Source organism: Budorcas taxicolor, chromosome 11 (assembly GCF_023091745.1).
Source record: "Budorcas taxicolor isolate Tak-1 chromosome 11, Takin1.1, whole genome shotgun sequence".
NCBI classification, from domain to species: domain Eukaryota; kingdom Metazoa; phylum Chordata; class Mammalia; order Artiodactyla; family Bovidae; genus Budorcas; species Budorcas taxicolor.
Window position 1 is genome coordinate 122,742,857 of NC_068920.1, and position 25,062 is coordinate 122,767,918.

A 25,062-nucleotide genomic window follows, 5' to 3' on the forward strand; every position below is an offset into this window, starting at 1 on the left:
ATGGATAGCCTCTGGGTAATTATCGACAATAGTGAACCTAGAATAACATAAATGATCATCAACGGGAGATGGATTAAGTAAATTATGGTGAAGATGAATGGATAGCCATGCAGCTGTTTAAAGAATAAAGAAAAAAATCTCCATGTATTGACTTGACCATGAAATTTAATTTTTTAAAGCAGTGTTATTTATTTATTCAGTTTTGGCTGCGCTGAGTCCTTGTTGCTGCTTGGGCTTTTCTCTAGTTGCGCTGAGCAGGGGCTACTCTCTAATTGCGGTGTGCAGGCTTTCATTGCAGTGGCTTCTCTTGTTGAAGCTCCCAGGCGCTAGCGTACAGGCTTAATAGTTGTGGATGCACAGGCTTAATAGTTGTGGATGCACAGGCTTAGGTGCTCCTCGGCATGTGGGATCTTCCCAGATCAGGAATTGAACCCACATCTCCTGCATCAGCAGGCAGATTCTTTACCACTGAGCCAATAGGGAAGCCCTGAAATTTAATTTTTAAAAAAGGATATAAAAAGGAAATATACTGAGACTCCATGTTTTAAAAACATAACCCTTGTAAATGAGCAGGGAGACCATAATTTCAGTCTCTGTATGGATGTAATGGCCCAAATTAATACGAAATAAATTCCATTATTTAATTACATCTCTAGAAGAACATTAAAAGAGTTTCAGAAAAATAACCACATCAGTTCACCTCTGCAGCCCCGTCTTCCAAGCCCAATTCTCTACACCCCGTCGCTTCTCCTGAGCTTCTAATGTGCTACAAACTGAACTCTACTGAACTCTAGTTCAGAAGGCTTTTCCCTACCCTGGACCTCATCCCATCTCGCTGCATTCCTTTATTATGTAGATCAGTTTAGCTTTTCTCAGCAAGTGATCATTCTTCCTCTCTGTGGAAGAGTGAAGTGAAGAGAAACCAAACAGGCAAGTTTAGAATTTTCTTCAGCAGGCAGGGGTAAGAAGAAGAAGACACTCTGATGTTAATAATTATATCTCATGTGAAAACATGGATCTGCATGCATAGAAAATAGTGTGGGAAAAATACACAATAATGATATCAGGGCTATCAGTGGGTAGTGGGATTAATAGGTGATTTTCTGCTCTTTATACTTTTTGTCTGAATTTCTTTTTATAGAGCATGCTCTAGTTTTAAATTCAGAAAGCTTTTTTTTTTAAAGGAGCCTTGTGCCGTGGCAAGTGTCTATTCTTTTTTTTTTTTTTTCCAAGATCCAGCAAAGGATAAAGAAAATTAAGACCCCCCAATCCATCCTCAACACATGATGATGTCTCTTTTTCTGTTTAATTTTGGAACTTTTAAAAAGTAACCCTCCTTTCACGTATCAGGAGAATTATGAATAAAAGAACATTCCTTAGTAGGTTTATAAACGTTATCCATAACATGCTACCGTACAGATGCATTTAAAATAAAGCAGCCTGGGGACTTCCCTGGCTGTCCAAAGGTTAAGACACCACCTTCTGATGCAGAGGGTGCAAGTTTGATCCCTGTTTGAAGAGCTAAGATCCCAGAAGCCTCCTGGCCAAAAGACCAAAACGTAAAACAGAAGCAACATTATAACAAATTCAATAAAGATTTTAATAATGGTCCACGTGAAAAAACAAAATCTTGGGAAAAAAAAAATTTAAAGCAGGCTGATGGGAATTCCCTTGCAGTACAGTGGTTAGAACTTGGTGCTTTCACTGCCACGGGCCCAGGTTCAATCCCCGGTCTGGGAACTAAGATCCGGCAAGCTGCACAGCATGGCAAATAAATAAAGCAAGAAGAGCCTGCCTTGGAAGGACTGAGGTAGTCCTGAGAGTGAAGGTCAAGCTTGTCACAGCCTGGGGTTGGGGGCAGGGTGCTGGCCTCCCTCAGCAGCTGCCCCTACCACCTACCCTTCTTCAAACAGAAAGTAACCCCTGTGGCCTAGCCACCATGTAGGTCCCAGAGCCCCTTGTGAGAGGCTCCAGAGGGCCTGAGTGACCTTGGCCTTTTGTCAAGCCAAGCAGGAACTCTCCCCTCTGCAGACTTGCTGTGTGAGAGCTCTGCTCTCTGAGCAGGATAGAAACGACCTTACTGCCAGCTTCCTTTTTCCTGCTGGGTCCCTCCCTGGCTTCTCTGCCACCTCCCCTGGGTCCCCTCTGGCCAGCTCAATTTTTGTGTCTGGGCCAGGTGGGGAAAAAGCATTTGGCTCAGCCCGTTGTTTGTCAGGAGTCCAACATTACCAGGGGTCTTGCCTGGTTTCAAGTATTTCCCAGTGCCTTGCATTGCTCTGTAGTCAAGTTTCTAGCCAGGATTTTTTGGCTCTGGGAAAGACTGAGTGCCTGTCGGAGCCTTCCTAGGCCTGTGTTTCATTTGCAGCTGCCTGGCTTTGACTGGGTGACGGTTTGGCCCTCCCCAGTCAGCCCATCCCCTTCTGCTTGGTCTGCAGAGGAGGCCCTTTGTGTCGTCATCCTGGGGCTTAGGAGGGAGGAGACTCCTAGTTTCTGTCCCCAGCCTGGTGTCCGGGGTTTACAGCGGCTTTGGCCCAGGCTTGGGGGTGGCATGCCTTCCAAGAGCAAGCAGTTCCTGCCTGTCTGGCAAAGGGAAGAATGCCAACCCCAAATAGCCCCGGCCCCCTCACTGTTTCTAAGTCAGACTGGGACCTATTCAGCACCTGGCACTCTCCCGCTAGAAATTTCCAGCTGTTCTGATCTTTCACACAGAACTTGGCAAGGCTGAAGAGGTCTACAAGCAAATGAATTTCAGGAAGCCTGCAGAACACCAGGCCTGGGCTGGGGGGCACTCTCCCCCTCCCTGCTTTTGGACTCCCTCTCAGGCTCCCTGAAACGCCGCCACATCCTGCCTTTGGATTCACCTGGGGCAGAGGACCTGATGGGGTGTCAGACCCTGGAGTCCAACTGCCAGGAAAGAGAGAGCCGAGCCGTGTACCATGTGACACTGTGCCCCAGGCAAGGTGCATGAAGGTTGCCAGTCCAGTGCAGGGGAAAGGGTGTGAGTCAAGGTTGCAGGTTCCAGAACCTATTTGGGAGCCTGTTTGGGACCTGGACACAGACGTGAAGATTCAAGGGACCCAGATGTATCCTCATCACCATATGCAACCTAGGCCCTGCTCCAGTGTAGGAAAGCTGTGAATGTTAAAATTATGCATCCTTGACAAAGATCTCTTCTCTTCTGTTTCTTTCAGATTACAGTGTATTTCCTGAGCTCTCCTTTGCTTTTCTTAAGGTAAGGGGATCAAAGGTAATGTATATAGATAAATACTCAAGTATTTGTAGCCTACGGTGGCAAACTGTGGGGAGTGTGTAGTTGTAACCACTGAAGGAGGAAAAAGGTATTGTTGGTCAGAGTTTCTTCTTTATACTCTTTCCACTCTAGTACCCTGGAGATAAACCAGGTAATTGGAAAGGTGCCCTGCCTGTGCTCACCCTTCTAGCCCAGCATATATTTCCTGCTCCCTTCCTGGGGGGGAAGGGGGGGGGTGCTTGCTAACCCCATCAGCCCACCTCTGCCTTGGGATTCAGGAGCTGCCAGAAATGCCCAGACTGAGGTGTTTAGGAAAGTTGTGTCAGGCTCTTCCCCTTGAACCTAGGGAATTCCCAGGATGGTGGGGAGGAGACGCTGTAGACAGGGCCGGTGATGACAGGTCCCAGCGACTTGGGTTTGGCCTGGCCTCTGGCTAATGCCAAGCAGCACAGGGGTAAAGAATCCGCCTTCCAATGCGGGAGAGTTAAGAGATGTGGGTTTGATCCCTGGGTGGGGAAGATCCCCTGAAGAAGGAAATGGCAACCCACTCCAGTATTCTTGCCTGGAAAATTCCATGGACAGAGGATCCTGGCGAGCTACAGTCCATGGGGTCGCAGAGTAGGCTTGACAGCGCGACTGAGCACACGCACACACCGGCTAATCCAGGAGGACTTGCACACCCTTTGCCGGCTTGGGCCCTCACAAGCCCCGCTCGAGATGGACAGGGACTGGTCTCAACCACAGACGATTCCGCGACTGTCCAAGGTCTCTCAGCCTGTCAAACGCCCCAGAACTCAAGTGTCCTGGCTCCCCGGGCTGGGAATGGTTCCCGCCTTGGCCCTCTCGGGGCCTGGTCTGCGCCCATCGCCCAGTCCCCTGGCACAGCCTCGGGGCAGGGAGCAGGCGTGTCTGGGCTGGGCCTGGCCGACGACAGCGCACGCAGGGCACGGAGAGCAGGAGCAGGAGCTGGAGGCCGGCTCTTAACCGGTGCCCCAGCCCGGCCGGGTGGCGCCTGGAGGGCCCCCGCGGCTCCCAGCGGAGGCTCGGGCCACGGCTATTGGCCGCCGAGCCCTGGGTCGGGCGGGGGAGCGGGCCCAGGCGTCGGGTTACTCAGACCCGGCGGCTGCGGGGCAGGGGGGGAGGGGCGGCCGCAGCAGCTGGCCCGGGAGGGGGTGGGGGTGGGGGTGGGGGCGGGGGCCTCGGGCAGAAGGACGCCCCCCTCCCTCCAACCCCCCGGAACGGGCCCCTTTCTTGGCCTTAAAGGGAAACTATTACCGTATTTGCATCCAACTCCAGCAGCAAACAGTTGTGAAGGGCCATTGCGTGTCAGGTGCTGTGCTGGACTGGAGCGCGCGTGCAAAATGGCCTAGACGGGGTTCTGCCCAAACTTGCCTCTAATTGAGGAAATAAGAAATCCACACGGAAGAAGAACGCTGAGGACACCAGGAAGCAGGGGACCAGGCCCAACTGAGAAACGCGAGAAACCAGAGTTATAGGGGTTCCTGGAAAAGGAAGCCTCCCCTCCAGGCCAGGGTAACCTGGGAAGCTTTCCTCTAGGGGCCTGGTGAGGCTGCCCTTATCCATCACGCGCCGGGGTGGGGCGCAGCAGACACTGATGAATGCCCCCTCCCCCTGTAACCCTCACCCAGCCCTCTCTGCCTTCTCATGCAATCTCCTGCAAGCCTGGGACCCTCTCTTCCTTCCTCCTGAAGACTGTCTGACCTCTGAGGACCCTGCTGCTCCACAGCCCTGTCCAACAGAGGCTTCTTTCTCCTTAGGCCACGCTTCCGGGCCTGGAGATGTCTCCTCACTCACCACTGAAGCTTCCCAATCCGGTTCTTATTCTTCCTTCAAAAACCCGTCTCCTTTGGAATACATGTCAACAGATCCACCGCTTCTAGTTAGTGTCACCTTATTATCCTTCTGGCCACTTCCTCCATTCCGCGACGATTTCAGCACTGGGCTCTTTCTCCTCCACTGTCACCATTCTTGGTGATCTCAACATCAAAGCTGATGACCCGCCCCACAACCTTAGCCCCTAACTCTCCTGACTACCTTAGTCCTAGTGATACATCTCCTGCCCCACCCTGGTCTCCTGGTCATACCCTAGACCTGGGAACCATGAATGTCTACGTGCATATGTGTTTGGTCGTGTCTGACTATTTGCAACCCCATGGACTGTAGCCCATCAGACTCCTCTGTCCATGGGATTCTCCAGGCATGGATACTGCCGTGGGTTGCCCTTCTCCAGGGGATCTTCCTGACCCAGAAATTGAACCCAGGTCTCCTGTGTCGCAGGATTCTTTACCGCTGAGCCACTGGGGACCATCTCTTAAATCTCAAAGATCCCACTACCTGCCAGCCTGCCAGCTCTTTCACTCCAATCCTTCCACTCCACCATCTTTCCCACCTGAGACCTCCAGTCCATCGCTGTACTGTTTTTTCACTATTTATCTTCCCTCAGGTCTTATCAGCCAGCTGAGGTTCTATGATCTGGCCTGGGAAATCGTCCTCGCAAACACTCTGAACTTCTTACAGCAGTCTCTCTCCATTGCATTCACCTGGTGAAAACCCAGCTGTGGTTAAATCAAACTGCTTACTTCATACCTGCAACAGAGAAGTTGCACACTGCTGAAGAAACTACCCAGCTACTCTGAACGGGCTCACATCAAACTTATGGCCATAAATTTCTGATGGGTATTTGACAATCCTCCTGCCATTTCTTAGAAAAATTCCTTTTCCCTCTCCTTGATGCAACAATTTCACACTTTCTCCTCTTCTGAATACTGTCAACACCCCTTCCTCTTTCACTCTCAATCTGGCCTCTGACTATCCTTCATAGAGAAAATAGGTACAAACAGACCAACCGCCTGCACTTCCTCCCACCAAAGCCACCAGAATGTCCCCAGCTCTGGGTTCCCTCCGCCCATCTGTGGCCAACCCCTCCATCTGTGCCCTGGGCCCCTTCCCCTTTCACCAGCACACATCTTCCCTTCCTTTCAGCTATAGGGTTAGCCAAAAAGTTCCTTTGGATTTTTCCGCAAGATGGTATGGAAAAACCCAAAGGAACTTTTTGGTCAACCCGGTATTTCTTCCTCTCTGCTCTAACCTCCCCATTGCAGTCGAATAGGACTTAATATCCCTCAATTTAAAAATATATTAGTCTTAGCCCAATTTCCTGCTGCACCATTTTCCTGCTCCTCTGCAGAGCAAATATTCCTGGGAGAGTTGTCTACACACTCACACTTCTCTTCCTCGCCTCCCTCTCACCTCCATCCATCCCAGTCAGGCCTTTCTCTTGCCATTCCCTTGTCATAGCTCTTATGAGGACACCAGTGACTGACATCTTGGCTAGATTAGTGGCCAGTTCACGTCCCCATTTCATCTGGTCTCCCAGTGGTACTGAACATCTTCGACTACTCTGTGGTAGATTGAATTATTGGTCCTAATTCCTGTCCCTCCTCCTTGTGTTCTTATCCTGTGTGACTTCGCTGCCCCTTTTTGCACTGGAGGTAGAATATATGTTCTTGCCCCTTGACTTTTGAACATCGCTACATGACCCATTTTGGCTAACAGAATGAAAGAGGAAGTGACATGGTGCAATTCCAAGCCTAGGCCTTAGGAGTCATTTCCACCTGCCTATCTGTGCCAATCTCATCACCAGGGGATAACCTGCCATATCTGCCCTGCCCGTACAAGGATGATGAGGGACATGTATCCAGAGCAGACTTAGACCCAGCCAAGGTCAGCCTCACCTGGCTGACCCCCAGCTGACTCCAGATGTGTGCATAAAATAGCACATGGCTCAGTGGTAAAGAATCCACCTGCCAGTGCAGGAGACATGGGTTCAATCCGTGGCCTGGGAAGATCCCACATGCTGTGGAGCAACTAAGCCCATGTGCCACAACTACTGAGCCCGTGCTCTAGAGCCTGGGAGCCGCATCACTGCAGCGCGTGTGCCCTGGAGCCCATGCTTCACAAGAGAACCCCACGCACTGCAACTAGAGAAAAGCCCGTGAAGCACCGAAGACCCAGCGCAGCCAGAATAAGTAAATAAAATTATTAAAAATATTTACTGTTATATGCCATAGAGATTTTTGTGATTGTTTGTTACCTAGCAACAGCTGACTGATATCTCCCTCTTCTTGAAATACTTCCTTTGCTCAGCTTCCTTAGAATCGCCATCTTCTGGTTTTCTTCCAACTTCACAGGTCATTTGTCTCAGTCTCGCTTGCTTGCTCTTCCTCTGGGAAGTGAAGTCGCTCAGTCGTGTCCAACTCTTTGTGATCCCATGGGCTGTAGCCTACCAGGCTCCTCTGTCCATGGGATTTTCCAGGCAATAGTCCTGGAATGGATTGCCATTTCCTTCTCCAGGGGATCTTCCCAACCCAGGGATCGAACCCAGATCTCTAAATGTTGGAGTGGCTTCAGTCTCATTCCTCTCACTTCCAGCTTTACATTTTCTCTAAACGGAATGATCCAAACCCACGGTTTTGAATACTATCCATATGCTAGATATCAAATTTAAACCTGAAGGAGAGATGCCCCCGAATTCCAGACTCAAACCTGTCTACACATATCCCCCTGACATCTGATAGGTATTGGCATTGCCAAAATGGAACTGCTGATCTTCCCCTCCCCCCAACATGGGCAATCTGTCCATCCAGTTATCCTAAAAACGAAAGAGTCATCCTTGTGATCGCTCCAGAGACCTCACCATCTCCATAGCCACAAACCTGCCGTTACCTGCTCTTGCCAGGACATCTGCAACCGCATCTTTACTGTTCTCTTTTGCTTCTAGTCCCTGCTCTGCCAAGCAGCCAGAGCCATCTTTCTAAAGAGGAAGTGGAATCTTTTCTCCTGGCTTAAAATCCTACAGAGGTTTCCTACTGCAACCAAAATAAAATCCACACTCCTTATTTTGACCCATGACGACATGATGGTCTAGTCTTTGCCTATATTTCAAGAGCCCTGGAAATCTCCTCGTTCACATTGCTCCAGTGACAATGGCCTTCAAAGGTACCTCCTGAGCTTAAGTGCATTCCTGCCTCAGGGCTTTTGCATCACTATCCCTTCTGCTTGGAGCTCTTCTTCCTGCTCAGAAGGTCTTAAAGAGGCCTTTCCTGGCTAAATAAGGCAGCACTAACTAACCCCACCCCCATCCCTACTCTATTCCATTGATTAGCTACTTATCAACATGTGAAACTGTCTGGCTTTATTCTCTTCCATTAAGGCAAAAAATCTTTAAGGGCAGGCATCTGTCTTGGTCTCTGATATATTTCCAGGGCCAGAACATGCCTTGCACATGGTGGGGTGGGGGTGGGGGCGGGCGGCTCTCCGTAAATGTATATTGACTGACTGCAGTCAGAACTGAATGGAGAAGGAAGTGACCAGCTAGATGGCCAGGAAGGCAACTGCAAGGCCAGAGACAGGGAGGCTGAGAAGCCAAGATATATCAACGGGCAGTGAGAGGCCAGGCTGGCTACAGGGGAGGAAGCAGGTGGGGAGTGGGAGGAGAAAAGTCAGCATGGTGAGAGGCCTTGAATGCCTCCCTCCAAGTCCTTTGAGTTAGTGGGTGCTGCCGATGATTATGACTCAAGGACATGATAGGTTCAAAGCAATGATTTCAAATGATTAATATGCTTGAAGGGTTTACGTGTCTGAGTGTCCTTTACTAAGCACTGTCCCATGGGAGGACAGTTTTAGAAGCCAAAACATCTAGAAGAATCTGGGAGCCCAGGGGAGTGGGAGATCTGTCCTCTTGGATTGAGATGCAAGAAAAACCCATTATCCAGCCTTTCAGGGACCAGAATTGAGTTTCTAGTTTTGGAAGATCTCCCTGAGTAATTAAAGGTTTGCTGAGCTACACAGCAGGCACTCAACCACATGTGTTAACGAGCTGGTGCCCCGTGCCTTAGGCTTTCTTACACCTTCGCCGAAAACGCACACACATACGACCAAACTGCTTTTTTTCACCCTGTGATTGAACACAGCTTCACCAGACCCTCCACCCTACGGATACACCCTAGATCCAGCCCCTTGCCTTCCCAGCCCCCTCCACCCAATTCCATTGTCAGAGCGGAACAAAAGGCCCAAGGCATCCTGGGTTAAAGGATTTTAACTCTGCCAGCCCCAGGAGGCTCCAACAAGAAGCAGTTTCCTGCAGGAGGAAAGTGACTGAGAAATCTCCCCAGGGGACAGGGGATTTTTTTTTCTTTTCTCTTTTTTTTTTTTTGGTCTGAAAAAAAGAATCTAGCTGTCAATCAGACACCTTCCCAGCTCGCCGCCGCCGCCCCGGCCCCCACTTCAGGGTTAGGAGCTTTCTCTCCTAGACACCTTCCCTCAGCCAAAAGCATCTTCAAGTCTCTTGCCTAGGACTTGTATTTGTGGCGGTCAGGCTCCCACCCAAACCGGCGGGGCCATCCCCGCCACCCCCATCAGACTGGACTCTCCCTCAGCCCCCCTCCTGGTCTTCCTACCGCTGCTTCCCCGCCTTCACCCTGTGCGGGTACAGCTGCCCCGCGCGCCATGGTCGTCCATACTCCCGTGCCCCCGGCCCATCCCCATCCCCGCCTGCGAGCCTCCGCTCCCGGGGCGCCGCCGGGTGGGAAGCCGGGGCTCGCCGCCTGCTCCGGACCCCGGCTGGCTCCTCCGTGGTCCCGCGCGGCACCCTCTTCGGCCACCAGCTTCTAAACTTGGCCGGAGACGAACCGGTCCTCTGGAGCGGAAAGCTGCGGGCTGGTGGGTTGCTGGCGAGAGCATTTACAGGGCCGAGGTTCGGTGGGTTTGTGTCCACGTGCCTCTGCCCTAACCGGCGAGCAGCGTCCGGAGAGCCCCTGCTGGCTGCTCTGCCCTGGTCCCAGAGGCTTCTGGAACAAAACTGCATTTCGTGTAAAACCCCTTTTGCTTATTCTGGAACTAAAGTATGCATTTTTGTTGTTGTTGTTCTTGAGTTTTTCACGTAGAAGAGATACCGGGTAAATTGGAAACATGTTGGGAAAGGAGTGAGCAATCAATGCTGGCATTTAAACAACACAAAATTGCCCTCGCCAGGCCACACGCCCAGGTGGCCGCGGCGCTCCCGGCGACAGAGCAGCGCCCTCTGGTGGCCGCGCGGTGTGTGTGTGGGGGATCGGCCGCCCCCACCCCCAGGCTCCGGAGCCGGGCGGTCTCGAGAGCGGCTTCCCCGAGTCTGGGAAACACTGGGGCAACTTGGCAGGAAGGGAATTCAAGGTGAGCGTCGCCAGGGTGCTGGGAAATGCTTTTTGTGGTTTCAGGCTTGGGCCCAGGCCCAGAGCCCCGGGAAGGGTCCGACTTAAAAGAAAAACTCTTGTCCCATTCTCAAAGGCTGCTTGAAATTGTATGGATACAGCACTATCCCTTACCTGAAAGATTTGATTCTTTTTAAAATCCTCCAAGCGTTCGAGAAGGGTGATTTTTAAAACGTGGGCAAGTGAAATCACCATCATCACCAAAAAGCGTGATTACACCATAATATGTAGATTTTACATGCTGGTGACATTTACTAAGTATCATTAAGTCCTTTTTCCCCTGCTTTAATCCCAGGGGCGCCCTTTTGTAGTCTGAACAGCAGTGTTCTTTTAGCCCCCGCCTCCTCTCAGTGGCCATTCCCTCTATTGCAGTTTGCCCCAAGTTTTCTTGTTCCTTGTATGAATACATCCTAAATGTTTTTCCCCTTTTCTTGCTTTTCCTTATTCTTGTATCTGCTGCTTGTGGTTAGGCTCACACAGTTTATTGTCTGGATCAGAGCTACTTTCGTGGGAACAGCCGGAGCTTGGCGTCGGTGGTGCCCAGAATCCCAGGTTCACAGACTGTCTTGGGTTCTCTCTGCCCTACAGCAACACCAGCACGTCTGCCAAGAGGTGGCCGCCTCACGCTGACTGCAGACACGCCCACCCCCTTCACCCGCGCACACATACACACACAGGAGCAGACCACTGCTTCAGCTTCCTGTCTCTCTGGAGTTTCTCTCCGGAGAGCTTGGCCCCTCCCCCGCCCGGGGGAAGCCAGAAGAGGTGAGGGTGCTGGGTTTCTGAGGAGCCAGGCAGGTGCTCCCCTGCCCCGCTCCCTTTCCTCTGAATCTCTTTTCCCTGCCTGAGGGGTTTCCACTTACCCATACTATCTGGTGGGAATTCCTCCAACTTCATACCTTCCTTCTCTTTGGAGTATTTTCTGCTCTATCTATTGCTACACACAAGCCACCCAGTGGCTGAAAACAAGAAACGCCTCTGTGGGTCAGTGGGGGCAGTGTCCAGCCTGGCTCTGCTGGGCCTGGGCCTGTGTCTGTGGTGAGCCGGCAGGTCGCTGGATGGCGTAGGACGGCCTCATCCGCTCATCAGGTGGTTAGCAGGCTGTCAGCTGTGGCGAAAGGGTGACAGGGTGACGGGCCAAGTACCTCTCACCCAGCAGGGGAGCCTGCCCCAGACTTCTTGCTGTAGCGGCGAGGTTCCACAGATAGGGAGAGCAGAAGCCACAAGGCTTCTGGAGGCCTGGGCTGGGAACCAGCCCGTCTCCTGTGGCCACATTCTCTTGGTCAAAGTGAGTCAGGAGGCCAGCCCTAACTTGAGAAGTGGGAAACGGACTTTAGCTCTTGGTGGAGGGAGTACAAAGTATTGTTGTCATTTTTGCACACACTGGCCCTCTTCTTCCCTGGGCACACTACCCGTAAGTAAACACGTCAAGATACTAAATCCCTTCTCCGCCCCCAGGACATTCAACAGAGCACAGCTGAAGCACACAAGCCAGCCGTCAACGTGCCTGGGTTCAGATCTTGGCTCCACATTTATCAGAGGCTGACCCGAGAAAGTTGCCTTACCTCGGTTTCCTAATCCGTAAAAGTGGGAGTTGTTGTAAATATTAAATAAGTTAATCCACGTTAAGTACTTACACGGTGTCTGGCACACAGTAAGTGTCCAATAAATATCAGTTATCGTGCCATGAGGGGACGGCTGGCTGCCCACCAGGACTGCTGAGGCCACCAGCGCCGTCTTCCACAGCTGCCCCAAAGCCCCTCCCAACACGACTGACCCCAGGGGGGGGCCCCAGCTGCCAGCTCTGCTGATGACACCTGGTGTTTTCAGGGCTCCACTCAGGTGCCAGGGAAACGGCCCTGTCCGTTTTTACCAGCTCCTTCAGTGAAGCCTGTCTCTCTAGAGCTGTTACAAAAAGGGCTCTGAAGTCAGACAGAGCTGCGGTTTGCTTCCAGCGCCTCTTCCTGAGGCGTTTAGCAAGCTGATTCATCTCTCTGAGTTTCAGTTTCTTCGTCTGTAAAATGGAGACAACAGCACTGCCTCCTACAGAGCACGCGGGGCATAATACGAAGAACGGAAGAGCCTACGCTCACAAAGATGCTGGCACTCCAGGACACAGAAGCGTGTTGTCCTTGAAATTGCCCCTCCTGTAGGTGCTGAGAAGTTGCCACGGGTGAATCCTTTTTCCCAGAAATATCCTTAGTCACTCCTTGCACCCTCCCCCACTCAGTGCATGGAGATGGGCCAGGATCCTGGGGAGCAGGCCGAGCTCTCCCCAAAGCTGTTGGTTTAGCATCGTCTCTCCTCTCCACTCCCTGAGGCCTGACCCATGTTCCACTTTCAGCTTAGTATCTCTAACACCTAGCAGACAACTTGGAGTGGTCTGATGAAAGAAAGGGGCTTCCCTGACAGCTCAGATGGTAAAGAATCTGCCTGCAAAGCACAAGACCTGGGTTCGATCCCTGGGTCGGAAAGATCCCCTGGAGCAGGGAATGACTACCCACCCCAGTATTCTTGCCTAGAGAATTCCATGGACAGAGGAGCCTGGCGGGCTATAGTCCATGCGGTCTCAAAGAAAAGAAAGAAAGACGACATGGAGGAGGGTGTAGGAGAGGAAAGACTTTCCTCTGCTCTCCTAGGTTCCACAGCTGGGTCTATGAGATCAATTTACAACAAGCAGATTAACAAGAGGAAGTGAAAGTTGCTCAGTCCTGTCTGACTTTTTGTGACCCCAAGGACTATAGCCTGCCAGGCTCCTCTGTCCATGGAATTCTCCAGGCCAGAAGACTGGAGTGGGTAGGCATTCCCTTCTCCAGGGGGATCATCCCAAGCTAGGGATCGAACCCAGGTCTCCCGCATTGCAGATGAATTCTTGCAGTGAATTGCAGGGAAGCCCAACAAGAGGAACGGTATACACATTTCTTGACTTTTAACGTGACATCGGCAGGGATATCACAGGAAAAAAGAAAACCTAGAAAAGAGATGAGATTTGAGAGTTTATCTACCTACTTAATAGGGAAGGGGCAATTGAGGAGAAAGGTGGATGGGCCTTTGAAGAACAGATGGGAGATGTGATAGTTTCTGACGTCTGTCTCAGTGTGGGGTGGACTTCCAGTGTCCTCTGCTGTGACCATCTTCCCTGTTGGTGAAACTCCCCGGGAAGGGATTTATGACAGTTCAGTTCCTTCTGGAGGGTCTGTCTTAGGCAGATAAAGGGGAGTTTGGAGAAAGCTTCTCCCTGCCTTTGCTGTTTTTTAAGTGCCTTCAGCTCAAGATAATCAAAATAACAAAGTGGCATCTTTGAATTTCACTTTGAGGGCTTTTGACAGTTTTTCTTTTCCTTGGATGAAACCAAGGTGTTCAACATGCTGATTTGATACTTACGTATTACAAAACCATCACAGCATTAGTTAATATTTCCATCATATCTCATAATTAACATATCTTTTTTTGTGTGGTGATGGGACTAAAATATCCTCTACAGAGCTGGAGGAGGTGGGAGTGGGGCCCCTGGTATGAAGAAAGCTGAGTTCATAAATCTGTCCCCCTATTTTCCCTGCCTGTTGCACCTTTAGCCTGGTTCTTTGGAAAGATGGATGTGTATACATATAGACATAGGTGCGGAGTAGAAGGATGGTTGTCCAGTGTGGTGAAGGGAACCAGTGGTGCTTGAGAAGGGAGCGGTTGGAGTTTGAGAAGACTAGGATCTTCTTGGAATTCACCTTTCTGGGATTGGGGGGCGGGGAGACTGTCACCTTCAAATCAAATGGTTTATAATCTCTGGATTATAAATTTCCATTCCCAAGAAGGGATCTGATTGTTCAAAGGATAAGGGAAGTAAGGCAAAGGTTGTGCTGATTCTGAGTTGGGCCCTAAAATCTCTTTCTGACACTCAGACTAAGCCCTCGAGACAAAGGCTGGTCCGGGGCCACTTACAGCAGTGTGAACTGAGTTGCTTGTTCAGAACTTGTTCCGGGGCCCATCCCAGGTCTACCCCATCTCCAGTTACTGGACTCTCTAGGGATTGAGCTGGGGAACTCCCCTGTGGTCCAGTGGCTAAGACTCTGCCCCACTCCCAATGCAGGGCGCCCAGGTTCAATCCCTGGTCAGGGAACTGGATCCCACATGCTGCAACTAAGACCCAGCAGAGCTAAAAGTGAAGTTGCTCAGTTGTGTTCGATTCTTTGCAACCCCATGGACTGTAGGATATGAGGTTCCTAAATAAATGAATAAATGCCCCAAGTGATCCCAAGCTGCCTAAGGATGGAGGGCCTCTGTAGGATAGGTAGATGGCGATAGAGGAGGCAGCAGCTCTTAAACCTGGCAGCTCAAGAGTGCACCTGGAGCTTTAAGAGCTAGCCTCCACCCCGGATGATGTGAGGTGGGCCCAGGAATCAGTATTCCTTTGCCATTCCTCCAGTGATTATGGTTGTCACCCTGGTTAGACGTCCCTGGAGGGAATTAACTGAAAGGAGCTTTCCTGATCTGTTACTTGATTCTGAAAGTCTCCCCACATAGTTTCTTCACTGAGACTGGGGCATTCCACACCGACCCCAGGGCAGGCCTAGGGCACGGAGATGTTGGGGCTGCTGTGGTGGTGTTCCCCCCTCCCCCAGCTTTATCGAGATAGAATGACATATAACATTGTGGAAGTTAAAGGTATTCAACATGCTGATTTGATATTTACATATTACAAAACCATTACCATCAGAGCATTAGTTAATATTTCCATCATATCTCATAATTAGCATTTCTTTTTTTGTGGTGAGAACGTTTAGGATCTACTCTCTTAGCAACTTTCAAGTATACAATATGGTATTATTAACTGTAGTCTATACATAAGATTATTGCTATACATTAGATTCCCCAGAACTTATTCATCTTATAACTGGAAGTTTGTCCCCTTGGATCAACATCACCCCATCTCCCCCCACCTTCCAACCCCAGCCCCTGGAAATAACCATTTTACCCTCTGTTTCTAGACATGTGGCTTTTTTAGATTCCACATATTTAAGTGATAACATCTGGTATTTGTCTCTCTGCCTGATGCCCTCAAGGCCCATCCCTGTTGTTGCAAATGGCCGCATAGTAGTCCATTGTCTATATGCGCCACATTATTCGCTCATCTGTTGTCAAACACCTGGGCTGTTTCCGTATCTTGGCTGTTGTGAGCAAGGCTAATGAACGCGGGAATGCAGGCGTTTCTTCAAGATCCTCTTTTCATATTCTTTGGATATATACTCAGAAGTAGGATTGTTGGATCATATGGTAGTTTTATTTTTAATTTTTTGAGGAGCGTCCATACTGTCTTCCATAGTGGCTACACCAATCTGCATTCCCACTCACAATGCACAAGGGTTTCCTTTTTTATTTAAATACTTACACAAAATATTCTAGATACTGAGTTTTCATTCTCATCTTCCTCCTCATCTTCATCTAGAGTAATCTGGAAGTAACACAAATTGTAACTTTCTTTGCTGTTAGCAACTCTGTGTAACCAATCACTTAGATTATTCTTCAGATATTTTTTGCTAAAGAATTCCATGGACAGAAGAGCCTGGCGGATGCAGAGAATCGGACAGGACTGACAGACCAACACTTTCACTTTTAAGATATTTCAAATACCTTTTGGAAAAAGGCACCGCATAAGTCACAGTGATCTTGCTTTTGCTTCTTTTGACTGATATGATTGCTGCCCCGACTGCCAGCTTTTCCATTCACTTTGATTCTCTCCTGAAGAAACTGCTCAAAATTGGCAGCATCTATGATTCCATCTTCTGCAGGAAGGGTACAGTTCAGACTAAACTGCAGGACCTGCTTTTTTTTTTGCACACACACCCCCCCCCCGCCCGCCCCCAACAAACTTTTTTACAGGCACCATGATGGCAGCGGAGGCAGAAGGGGAGGTGGGTGAACTGGGCAGGCACAGAAAGCCGCAGCCATCTCTTATCTTTTTGACTAGAGATTCTAACAAGTGTGAGGTGAGTGGGACCAAAAATATTTGAAATATTTTTGGATTGATAAGAACCCCCAAATGGGTTCAGAGTTAGCAGAGTATCTGAATCAGGAAAACGATCAATTTTCTCATATGCTTTTGACCTCACAGAGGGGGTCTGGCCACCATTCTGCCCCTTGCAGTTGAGAACAGCAGACAGTGAATAGCCAGCTGCAACAGAGTTCTGACTCTCACATGACACACTAGTGTCTACACTAAGACTCTGCTTTCTGGTACCACAGGCCGCATCTTTCCAGTGGGTGAACTTTAAGGCAACCTGGCCGTTAGCCGTCAGCCTGCACCTAAGACAACGTTTCTTTTACAAAAAGCCTCCCAATTCTTATTCAAAAATTACACTGTAGTTAATTTATACTTAATATCAAAATGGGAGGTCTGCAAAATGAAAACTTTTCACAGTAAGATGTTATTTGCCCTTTTCACTCTCATTTTCTCATGAACGTATAAAGCTATGTGCTTTGGGAAAACTCAGTCTGCTAGTGAGTCCAGAGGCAGATAAGAGACACCATCTGTCTTTTATTAAGCTAAACATTTAAAAAAATTGCAGGAATGTAAAATGGTGCCATACTTCTCACTTTTTTGTGTGTGAAAATACAGGTGTTTCTTAAAAATATATGGTAAGGTAGTGGATTTATTATTGCAATTTAAAGTAAATACTTCAAAATTTTCAGTTTAATTTCTAATATGGTATACAGAACACTCTTTAAGGTTCTCAGTAATGTTAAGAGCATAAAGGGGTCCTGAGATTAAGAAGTTTGAGACCCAGTCTTCTTTCTTGCCCAAATCGTAGATTGTCTACCCCAAAGTTTTCAAGTGTACAAGCTCCGCCTGCGGTTGGGTTCCACCGCGGTGAAGATCTGACATCTCATCCAGGGGGCTCAAATCTCCCCACAGCCTGAGCACCCCCAAGCCTCATGCCGCCTTCCAGGGTGGGACGAGGGAACTCACGTGCAGTTGGGGGAGTAAGGGCGAAAACACAGTCACCGCCTTCACGGGACTTCTGATTTTGTGGGAGATACAGACGGATAAGCAGCTGCCCGGGAGATACCTGCCACTGCTGTTCACCAGTAACTTCCTGGGGGGAAAGCCGGTAGGTACTGCGCCAACCCTCCCTCCGGCCTCAGATTCGATTCCAAGATCCCAGGACCGGCGCGCCCCCTGGTGGCCGTGCCTCGTCTGCTCAGCCTTTTCCCTCTGGAGCTGCAGGAGCCCACTTTGGGTAAGACCTCAAGTTTGGGGATAGCCCCGCGGGGGCCCCATCATCGAGGTTCTGCCTGGGTCCTCCGCAGCCTCTTGTCTGTCACTCTGCGCACTTTCACCTCCTCGGTGACTAATTCCAGGCCGCTTCTGCCTCTGTGCTAGCCGTTTATGGGTGCTAGGCATCTTATGGATCCCCCCACAACAGTGCCATTGGTGGACAACAGAATATCTCATGGCAGAAATAATGTGTGGTGCAGATTGGATCCAAGTCCAAAGAGTCCGATGCCAAAGTTCCACTTATTGATATGCCTAAGGGCAAATTACCTGATGTCTAAAGCAGCTCTGGATATTGACAATTGAGGAATATTCTACATTGGGGTCAAGTTCTTTCAGGAGGGAAATGAGTCTGGGTCCTCTGAATCTCATTGGCTTAGGCTGGGTTCCTTGCTCCTCCGGAGCTCATGGTTGTACTTTCTGCATTCTACAGTGAGCATCAAAACCCCCAAGATCTCCACCTTCTAGGGCTTTTTTCTAGGAACACAGGGGCTCTGCTATTGAAAACAGGACTCGAGTGGTTTGCTGTAAAATCCTGGAACACCTCAAAGTGGGTATGCAAGTGAGCATTTTGACCCTGGTTTGCTCAATACAAAACAAAGCTCTAAAATCAAGGAAGGAAGCAAAGGTTAATCACTCAGTTGTGTCCAACTCTTTTTGACCCCTTGGACTGTAGCCCCCTACGCTCCTCTGTCCATGGGATTCTCCAGGCAAGAATACTGGAGTGGGTGGCTGTACTCTCCTCCAGGGGATCTCCTCAACCCAGGGATCGAACCGGGGTTTCCTGCATTGCAGGTGGATTCTTAACTATCTGAGTCACCAGGGAAGACCACTTTTCTTTTCATCGAACCCTAGAAATTCAGAATGAGAATATCCTCAAATTGAACAGTGCTGGGGGTTGGGAGAGAGTTTCAGAGACAGCAGTGTATCCTTGGGGACCAGCCTAAGGGCTCTCCTACAGTTCTGACCCGGAGCCCATTAGCAAGAACCTACTGCCCCATTAGCAAACTCAACTGTTGTAACCTAGTGGTTTCCATGGTAACCATCAAAGAATGATCCCCTTTTCTTTTCTACAGATATTTCTCCCACCCCTCCGTGCAATATTCACTTTCAGCTATGACCTAAAACTGGATTCCATACAGATACTGTTTGCAAAGGTGTGATTTCCCCCTTTCAATCCATGTTTTAAGAAAGCGAAAGCTGTTTAATTTACACAGAAATGCCCTTCAGGTACACGGGAGTTTTTTTTTTTTAATTATTATTATTTGTGTACTCATTCATTTTAAATTAAAATTCTAAAAACTATTTTCCTGAAAATTTTTCAAACAAAAAAGAAACCTTCAAAATATTCTTCTTTCAATAGGTTTGAAGAAAATCTGGTCTTTGTGAAGAATGACAAGAGGTTATGAAATAAATAACATTCTCTACAAAAGGAACTCAGGTTGTAAGCCTCAATCCCTGTTAAGGGTGTGGTGAAGATGGCATAGCCTCAGATTTTAGCCTTAAAGCATAAGAAGAATATAAACAAACCTTTAAAGTATGATAAAAAAATATAGACAGTTGGAGGAAATTTTTAAAAATCAATTAATCACAATGTCCTTCCACAGTGTCTACCCATCAGCCTCCTGATCCTTCACAACCTTTCAAATGTCCACAAAGAGAAACCCAGCCAGTGAGAACACCTGCTGTTCTTGTCCTAGACAAAGGTTGGATAGACTATGGTCCTTGGGCCAGTTCTAGCCCAGGGCCTGTTTTTGTATGGCCAGTCAGCTAAGAACAGTTTTTACAGTCTTAAAGGGCTGTAAAACAAGCAAACACACCAAGGAGAGTATGCGACAGAAACTGGATGTCCACCCTCTGGCCATGTCTGATCTGTGAACCATCTCTTCTCCTGTTTGGCTGCCGGAACCCTGGTGAAAGGTGGCTTTTCTTCCATCCAGGCAGCAGTAACAAGAGGTATAGCCGAAGTTGCCATGCCGACAGGGAATTCAGTTCTTAAAATAGTCAACTGTGCTCAGGCATTTTCGGGGTGGGTAGATTTGGAGGGAGGGGGTTAGGGAGAGATGATAAATGAATGAGTCAGACCCAACTGGTGACAGCTGTTCCGTCATCCCTCCCTGTAATACAGTGGGAGGGGACTCTAAAAGGTCTAAAAGAGACATTTTCCATTCAAAGAGTAGGGTAGCTATGTTTCCTCGTGCTGTTTTCCTGCCTGACAGGAGGAGATTGCCCTCACCACCTCTGCTCCCTCCCGCCACCTTGCGCCCTCTTCCCTGCAGAAAACTGAAGTGGGAAACATGCCCACTCACAAAGAGCCTGCACTGGTCCAGAGGGACTGGGGGTGCTGGGAATTAGTTGCGCAGGCGTGGCAGGAGCCCACAGTCATGGGGCTGCCTCAGGGCTTCCTCCGCGGGAGGCCCCAGTCCCATCGTCATCTTTGTCATCATAGTCATCATCATGGGACCAAAATGAAAGTGTATCACTAAACATATGTTTTATCCAGATAAAACAATCCGCCAACAATTGTTCTTTGAGAATCTCCTGTCACCCCTTTGTTATGTTTCCAGTGCCTGGAAAGGTGAACTAGGGGTGTGTGTGTGTGTGTGTGTGTGTGTGTGTGTGTGGTTAAATAAATACAACATAAAATTGACCATTTTAACCAATTTGTAACTTACACCTCAGTAGCATTAAATATATTCACTTTGTACAACTACCACCATCTTTTCATCTTCCTATATTCTGAAACTCCACACATAATACTTCCTTCTGTACGCATCCCCACCTGCCCCCAGCCCCTGGCAACCACTTTTCTACTTCCTGTCTCTGTGAATTTGGCTATTCTAGGAGTCTTATATAAATGGAATCGCATAGTATTTGTTCTTTTGAATTTGGCTTGTTTCACTTAGCGTATCTTTAAAGTGCATCCATGTATCAGAATTGCATTTCTTTTAAAGGCTGAATAATATTCTATTGTGTGTATATATACATTTTGTGTATCCATTCATCCATCAATGGACTTGGTTTGTTTCCACCTCTTGTCTACTGTGAATAATGTTGCTATGAATTTCACTGTATGTACAGATAGCTGGTTTGAGTCCCTAATCTCAATTCTTTTGTTGACTAAGTTTATTTTCAGAAAGAAAAAAATAAGCTGGTTGGGATCCCACCCAGGATGCAAAAGATGCTTCAGCAGTATTTTAGTATCTTTTCCATCCCTTCCATTTAGAATCCATCTCTTATGAGGCCAGCAGTCCCTGGTCCCCTGTTGTCCTCCGTCTTCCAGGTTCCAGCCCTTTGCCCTTACTGCTCACTACCCCAAGGATGGTGGAGAACTTTCAGACTGATTGTTCTTTCATATTTTTATAGGTGAGCATCAGTGAAGTAAAACTTCTTAGCTTTAATATCCATTTTGTCTTTTAGCTTTGCTTCAATGTGTTTTTGTACTGCTGCTGCTGTTGCTGCTAAGTCGCTTGAGTCGTGTCCGACTCTGTGCGACCCCATAGATGGGAGCCCACCAGGCTCCTCCGTCCCTGGGATTCTCCAGGCAAGAATACTGGAGTGGGGTGCCGTTTCCTTCTCCAATGCATGAAAGTGAAAGTGAAGTCGCTCAGTCGTGTCTGACTCCTAGGGACCCCATGGACTGCAGCCTACAAAGGACCCATTTCCCACCAGGAGCAGGATAGGCATACCACTAGAAATTTTCTTGGCTGGGAATGGGCACATGGCCTCAGTTGGCTCATTTGGCTGAAGAGAAGGAACTTTATTTCATGGCTGGGCAAGATGTTCTTTTTTTGTTGTTTTTTGTTTTTTTCTGAGGGTGCTTATTGAAAGGAAGCTGGATATGGATAAAGCTCACACCTAAGGAGAAGGCAGAGCTAAGGGACTAGCAGAGTATGGTGCTAGAGTCTTGATCATGCAATGCCTGAAGCTTATTCTACTCCAGCTACCTGTTAGGAAGCTAATAAATTGCCTTGTAGTTCAAGCTTATTTTGGTAGGGTTTTCTGACCCTCAGGACCAAAAACATCCTGTTTCTTTACCTCAAGAACAGCGGAAAGTCATTACAAGGTATGAGCAGGGAGAGTCCAGTGAGAGGGTGATAAGGCCATGTCTGATCACAAGATCACCTTGAACTCTGGCTGCGGGGTGGAAATGGGTTTGTGGGGAGCTGGGGTGGTTACAGTTATAGAGGTGCTCCTGCTCTAGTTCTGGTGAGGGGTTTGAGGAGACCTGGGAACAGATCTGGGAGATTTTAAAGAAGTTAGGTAAGTTTGGAGGAAGTAAGTTTTCTGTATGAACTCACGTTGACTCTCCCCTGCCTCCACACACACACACACAGACACCAAACACATCACACACACACAGACACATGGATTCCAACGCCACTGACTATCCAATTCCTGCTCCATTTCTACTGATTGAGGGAAGCAAGGAAGAGGTTTTCATTTCTCATGAACACTTCTGCCTCGTGGGCTTCCACTTCCAGGAGCAGTTTTGCTGTTTTGTCAAGTCATGGCTGGTGTGAACCTGAGTCCTTCGCTGGTTTCTACAGCCCCTCATGTAGATGGTCCTGCTGAAGCAGGCTTCTGTTACTTTGTCTCATTTCTTTCCTTTTCCTCCTCCCAAATCTACTCGATCCCTTCCCTCATGGGTTCCTTCGGGAGCTCCAATTTCTCTTCCTTTCAGTTCAGTTCAGTTCAGTCGCTCAGTAGTTTCTGGCTCTTTGCGACCCCATGAATCGCAGCATGCCAGGCCTCCCTGTCCATCACCAACTCCTGGAGTTCACTCAGACTCACGTCCATCGAGTCAGTGATGCCATCCAGCCATCTCATCCTGGGTCGTCCCCTTCTTCTCCTGCCCCCAATCCCTCCCACCATCAGGGTCTTTTCCAATGAGTCAACTCTTCTCATGAGGTGGCCAAAGTACTGGAGTTTCAGCTTTCGCAACATTCCTTCCAAAGAAATCCCAGGGTTGATCTCCTTCAGAATGGACTGGTTGGATCTCCTTGCAGTCCAAGGGACTCTCAAGAGTCTTCTCCAACACCACAGTTCAAAAGCATCAATTCTTTGGCAATCAGCTTTCTTCACAGTCCAACTCTCACATCCATACATGATCACTGGAAAAACCATAGCCTTGACTAGATGGACCTTAGTCGGCAAAGTAATGTCTCTGCTTTTGAATGTGCTATCTAGGTTGGTCATAACTTTTCTTCCAAGGAGTAAGCGTCTTTTAATTTCATGGCTGCAATCACCATCTGCAGTGATTTTGGAGCCCCCCAAAATAAAGTCTGACACTGTTTCCACCGTTCCCCCATCTATTTCCCATGAAGTGATGGGACCAGATGCCATGATCTTCGTTTTCTGAATGTTGAGCTTTAAGCCAACTTTTTCACTCTCCTCTTTCAGTTCCATCAAGAGGCTTTTTAGCTCCTCTTCACTTTCTGCCATAAGGGTGGTGTCATCTGCATATCTGAGGTGATTGATATTTCTCCTGGCAATCTTGGTTCCAGCTTGTGTTTCTTCCAGTCCAGCGTTTCTCATGATGTAGTCTGCATAGAAGTTAAATAAGCAGGGTGACAATATACAGCCTTGATGTACTCCTTTTCCTATTTGGAACCAGTCTGTTGTTCCATGTCCAGTTCTAACTGTTGCTTCCTGATCTGCATACAGATTTCTCAAGAGGCAGGTTAGGTGGTCTGGTATTCCTGTTTCTTTCAGAATTTTCCACAGTTTCTTGTGATCCACACAGTCAAAGGCTCTGGCATAGTCAATAAAGCAGAAATAGATGTTTTTCTGGAACTCTCTTGCTTTTTCCATGATCCAGCGGATGTTGGCAATTTGATCTCTGGTTCCTCTGCCTTTTCTAAAACCAGCTTGAACATCTGGAAGTTCACGGTTCACATGTTGCTGAAGCCTGGCTTGGAGAATTTTGAGCATTACTTTACTAGCATGTGAGATGAGTGCAATTGTGCGGTAGTTTGAGCATTCTTTGGCATTGCCTTTCTTTGGGATTGGAATGAAAACTGACCTTTTCCAGTCCTGTGGCCATGGCTGAGTTTTCCAAATTTGCTGGCATATTGAGTGCAGCACTTTCACAGCATCATCTTTCAGGATTTGAAATAGCTCAACTGGAATTCCATCACCTCCATTAGCTTTGTTCGTAGTGATGCTTTCTAAGGCCCATTTGACTTCACTTTCCAAGATGTCTGGCTCTAGATTAGTGATCACATCATCATGATTATCTTGGTCATGAAGATCTTTTTTGTACAGTTCTTCTGTGTATTCTTGCCACCTCTTCTTAATATCTTCTGCTTCTGTTAGGTCCATACCATTTCTGTCCTTTATCGAGCCCATCTTTGCATGAAATGGTCCCTTGGTATCTCTGATTTTCTTGAAGAGATCTCTAGTCTTTCCCATTCTGTTGTTTTCCTCTATTTCTTTGCATTGATCACTGAAGAAGTCTTTCTTATCTCTTCTTGTTATTCTTTGGAACTCTGCATTCAGATGCTTATATCTTTCCTTTTCTCCTTTGCTTTTCGCCTCTCTTCTTTTCACAGCTATTTGTAAGGCCTCCCCAGACAGCCATTTTGCTTTTTTGCATTTCTTTTCCATGGGGATGGTCTTGATCCCTGTCTCCTGTACAATGTCACGAACCTCCATCCATAGTTCATCAGGCACTCCATCTATCAGACCTAGTCCCTTAAATCTGTTTCTCACTTCCACTGTATAATCATAAGGGTCATACCTGAATGGTCTAGCGGTTTTCCCTACTTTCTTCAATTCAAGTCTGAATTTGGCAATAAGGAATTCATGATCTGAGCCACAGTCAGTTCCCGTTCTTGTTTTTGTTGACTGTATAGAACTTCTCCATCTTTGGCTGCAAAGAATATAATCAATCTGATTTCGGTGTTGACCATCTGGTGATGTCCATGTGTAGAGTCTTCTCTTGTGTTGTTGGAAGAGGGTGTTTGCTATGACCAGTGCATTGTTTTGGCAAAAGTCTATAGCCTTTGCCCTGCTTCATTCCATATTCCAAGGCCAAATTTGCCTGTTACTCCAGGTGTTTCTTGACTTTCTACTTTTGCATTCCAGTCCCCTATAATGAAAAGGACATCTTTTTTGGGTGTTAGTTCTAAAAGGTCTTGTAGGTCTTCATAACACAGTTCAACTTCAGCTTCTTCAGCATTACTGGTTGGGGCATAGACTTGGATAACTATGATATTGAATGGTTTGCCTTGGAGACGAACAGAGGTCATTCTGTCGTTTTTGAGATTGCA

At 48.2% G+C, this 25,062-nt stretch overlaps 1 long non-coding RNA gene across 1 annotated transcript; it reads left to right on the top strand.

The window, feature by feature from the left end:
• The first annotated feature begins 2,837 nt into the window (after positions 1-2,837).
• LOC128056781 (uncharacterized) lies at positions 2,838-18,956 on the top strand. Its single transcript, XR_008200177.1, has 3 exons — positions 2,838-2,960; positions 3,192-3,232; positions 18,865-18,956. It is a non-coding gene; the product is annotated as an uncharacterized LOC128056781 (long non-coding RNA).
• Positions 18,957-25,062: the final 6,106 nt, after the last annotated feature.